General features: G+C 40.3%; 1 protein-coding gene across 2 annotated transcripts in view; it reads left to right on the forward strand.

Moving 5' to 3' along the window:
- The first annotated feature begins 648 nt into the window (after positions 1 to 648).
- The window catches only part of LOC111864742 (furin-like protease 2), a 372,580-nt gene continuing 368,474 nt past the window's right edge, over positions 649 to 4,754 (forward strand). For both annotated transcript variants that reach the window (XR_002842847.1, XM_023852235.1), the window contains exon 1: positions 649 to 849. The gene's annotated coding sequence lies outside the window, so the exon portion shown is untranslated. The remainder of the gene's footprint in view (positions 850 to 4,754) is intronic.

Raw genomic sequence — 4,754 nt, forward strand, 5'->3', positions numbered from 1 at the left:
CGCAGGATATGCCAAAAACATAAAGTAATAGAACAGAGGATGAACACAATAGCAGTTACAAATAACACTAGAAAATTGTTCTAGTGTAAGACGTAACAGAGAACAGTGCAAACGCCAAATAAATGCTAAGAATAACACGAGAGGAGTGTACTATTGTATTACAATGAAGAAGAACCGAGTCGCAATACACAGATCTGTGGCATGATGGGAATTTCTTAGTCCAAATATGAGATCAGCATATCAGGGTTAACGAAAAAATTCGATCCACTCAGCCTCGTGATGATAATTGAGGAGCTATTTCAAAGAAATAGCGGCTCCGGTCTACAAAACCGAAATTAGATTAATTGCGCTGACCACGTGACACCCTCTGTCCGCAAAAGTTGGCACTAAACTTCGCCGACAAGCGGCGGTCGCTCGGTCGGTATAGTTCGCTTGCCGACTAAAATCACGGAGTTTTTTGTTTTTTGTTTTATGTCACCAAGAAGACGTCTCGGTAAATTACAGTCTGTGTAGGTGAGAAAGCGCCTTTAACCATAAGGAACTTTTCTAGGGCGTGGAAACGTCGCTGTAGCTGAGCTAAGCCATGTTATCCCATTTGATACAGGTTAAGTTATGTTATGTAGTGAACTTGGTGTGTGTTCCCAGGTACACTGGGTCCAGCAGCAGCACGAGAAACGGCGCAAGAAGCGCGATTACTCGGACCCAAACTTCCCCGCTTTTGGAGACTACCCTTCCTTCTTCGGGGCAGGTGCCACCGGCCCGCAAGAAGAGCAGCACCAGCCGCAATACCGCGGCATTGGCCCCCATAATGTGTTTCCGGATCCGCTCTTCAAGGAAGAGTGGTACCTGGTGAGTATCAATGCTCCTGCTTACCATCATGAGTAGCCTACTTCCTGTATTTAAAAAAATAGCAGTAGTAGGCTTATTAGATTACGTAGCTATTAGTCTGTGCTCACCCAATGCTTTAAAGCCGGAATAATGTAGTCAGAAAAGACGGTCGTTGCTAGGCAACGGCTCGGTAAACTCATTACCGCGACAACAAATACACACGTAACAATAGCAAAATTATTGGACTCATCTTTTTTCATGCGTTCCGAGTCTTATTTTATAATCAATATGTAGCGAAAAGAAAGCAGGCCATTAGTATTTGCTAGAATGTCTTGTTGTTATCATCATCATTACTAAACTGCAATTCCATCTGTTGTTTTTGTATGGGTTTAGACCTTAACGTTAAAGGACCAACATGAATTGATGGCGTTTCAGATTAGGCTCCCGACGAGAATACTCGTATTTAGAGCAGAGTGGGCATAAGTAACATTAAACTGACGAAAACTGCATAATGAGTTTCGTAACATGAAGGAAAGGGACCACTTGGAAGACCCGAGCATCAATGGGAGAATAATATTGTGACATACCCATTGCTAGGCAACGACTCAGTAAAAACATTCTCGCGAAGCGTGATCATGCATCAGAAGGACATCCACAGCTAGGCGGACCAGTAAACACGCCTCCTTAAAATAAAGAGTGTGTTTTCTGTGTAGTTCGTGCCGGGGGTTATAAAAGGACACAGTCAAAAGACGCGTTCAAATATAGAACAGTAGATTCGGAAGTGAAGGGTCGAGCTTCGAGACTCCAGCCTGCCGGGATATGGACTTGGGGTCAGAGGAATTGAATGGAGTCGTGTCTTTAAAATTGGCAGTCATAAGAAGGAAGCAAGGCTTTATGTGTGATTTGAAGTGACAGCGAGACTATGATAAATCCGTTGCCAGAGTACGACTAGTGTGTGTGTAACGATGAGCTGTAATATGTGTATACCAGCGATATCGCTGTATTGCCTGTAGGTCCGAGTTGTGTGTGTGTGTGAATAAGGTGTTAATAAATGCAATCATCCAGTCCAAAACCCGTCTTATAATTCGCGCGCAAAACCCCTACACGTGATAATATTAAAATGGATTTGATTTCGATGAAATGTAAATTAAAGTAAAGTAGTTTATAGCAGACATAAACAAAACCTGCGTAAATGACAAGATAAAATAAAATTATAAACAATATATTACTGTCAAACTGTTTCACAAACATGTTTTAACCAAGACAGTGCAGTAGATGTCACACACGTTGACTTTACATCACTGGATATGAGTTTGAACCCTGTTTTCAGATACATTTGTACAGTTATCGAGTTAACAATAAAACAAAATATATGTAAACGAAAATGTGACAGAATAAGAAATAAATTTCGAAAGAAAGTTAAATCACAAGCTGTGTGTGTGGAGCAGAATTAACTGGGCGTGAATGGAATTAAATGCAATATTATACAGACCCTACATTTAACAGAGGCTATGTGGCTATTTACAGTGATGAAATTACAATAATAGTTTTATTTAACGACACTTTGCCACATACTTTTCAAGAAAATCGTATTTTTGTGTTTGATGCCCATCGAAAGGGCCAATATTTTTTGAGCTGTGATGTTCACATTCACCGCACACTGACTTAAGATGCATAAATTTTCAAATAAATCTGTCAAACCGTTCAGATGCTGGCGAGGCCCACGTCAATGCCTACATGTGTGTGTGTGCTACGGCAAAACTAATTAATTGATAATCGCGGATGATAAACGGTAATTGTATGGTACCAAAAGCAGTGGTAAATGTGGTAAATTTCGTTATAATTTAGCGTCCTGTTGCACTGATTCATGTTCTTGATGTGTGTTTATAAAGGAGACATAATGGCATGCAGTGCAATGGTTTGACGTAAACAAAACCACACCTGAAGATGGCACATTAGTGTCGAAACATGTAGTGAAGAGAAAGGTGAAATTCTATGCACTGTAAGGTGGTTGGTACAAATACACATCATGAACGTGATAAATTTCGTTACACTAATCGCCTTTACCGGCCGTTAGGAATAAATAACGGCTATTATTCGAAATTACCAACATTTATTTGTTAATGTAATAAATATAATTTTATGGTATATTTTTAATATTTTCTGTCACGCATGAATGCTTCTGGAAAACCGAACAAACAGGTACAGAGCAGGGTAACCAACCTATGCGTTTCGAGGGATGCTACTGATTGGTAACCTAAACAAATATAATCCTATAGGTTTAATTACATTTACCAATGGACGTTGTTAATTATGAGTAATACACATTGTAGCGTAGTTGGTTGAGACACTATGCTACAAACCAGAAGGTCGCGGGTTCGAGTCCCGATGAGATGGATTGACCTAATCCTTCCAGCCGCACTAAGCCCTGGGGTCGACTCAGCTTCTAACAGAAATGAGTACCAGGAATGTTCCCGGGGGTAAAGGGCGGCCGGCGCGTAAGGCTGACGAAATTACCGCCTTCTCTTAGCCGAGTGTACGGAAAATGTGGGAACCTCAACATCTCACAACCCTATGGGTCTCCACGGCCAGTTACAGGGTTATCTTTACCTTTTACCAGGCAACTATTTATAATTACCCGTAAAAGTGATTATTGGTACGAAATTTATCACATAGCATCAATTGTGTTTAAGAGCATCGACGCTGGTTGATTCTCTACTCACGTTCCTACTTTTAACCAATTTACTTATTGCTCCTTACTGTAGTGAGTAGATTGTAAATTCGCAGAGAAATAAAAAAAAAATTATCATTTTCGGTAATTATTTATACTTGCCGGTTATTATTCATAATTACTGCTTTATTGACATTTGCCGTAATATTACAAGCATACAGATAGACGCCAGACGCCATATCAAAAAACACTTTTTGTTATCGTGAGGAACTGAAAACGTGCAAATCCAACGAAGTCTGAAGGTGGTTTTCTGCATCACAGTGCGTTATCCAACATTCTAAAATGTTACAGCCTTAACAGGTCCGTTATTGGCATTGCTTTGTGTAATCCATCAGAACGGCGGTAAACTTAATGGAATTTCAGTTTCGAAACGTAACCCGTAAATTGCATTGTGGCTTGTTGGAACAGGATCTGTTTATGCTGGGCCTCGTATCTCGATAGCACAGCACAGCGCTATGATAGATGTGTGGGGAGGAAGAAAAATCTTGTTAGGCAACCAGCATATGTGCAGTGGGGGAGCCGTTCTGAGGCATGGGTCCCAAGAGACAGCGCACACTGTTACTGCATCATCTACACGATACAGGCGCATTATCACACGTATTTGTGTGGACGTTTGGACTTGCATATAATATTCGTACTCTAGCTCCCAGCACTCACTCATTCATTTAGCCTGCCAATTGTGCAGCTTCTCAGGAACTTCCCAGCATTTTATAGAACCCGAAGGTTCATTACCCTGTTCACAAGAGCCCTCCGCTTGTCCCTATCATGAACCAGATCAATCCAATCCATACCATCCCATTCTATCTCTCTAAAATCCTTTTTAATATTATCCACCCACCTACGTCTTGGTATTCAGAGTGGTATCTTTCCTTCTGGCTTTCCCCTATATACATTCATCTTCTCCACAGTCATGCTATATGCCCTGCCCATCTCATCCTCCTTGACCTGATCATTCTAATTATACTTGGAAAAGAGTACAAGTTATGAAGCTCCTCATTATGCAATTTTCTCCACTCTCCTGTCACTTCATCTCTTTTCGGTCCAAATATTCTCCTCAACACCCTGTTCTAAACAAAATTATAGTATTCTATATTCTAATTTTTATGTTTTTAACTCCCAGCATTATTTTTTTTATTATTTATCATTTATTAGTAATCTGAATTTACATTCTTATGAGCTAATTTGCTGTCATGTA

The sequence above is a fragment of the Cryptotermes secundus genome, unplaced genomic scaffold (assembly GCF_002891405.2).
Source record: "Cryptotermes secundus unplaced genomic scaffold, Csec_1.0 scaffold780, whole genome shotgun sequence".
Lineage (NCBI taxonomy): Eukaryota > Metazoa > Arthropoda > Insecta > Blattodea > Kalotermitidae > Cryptotermes > Cryptotermes secundus.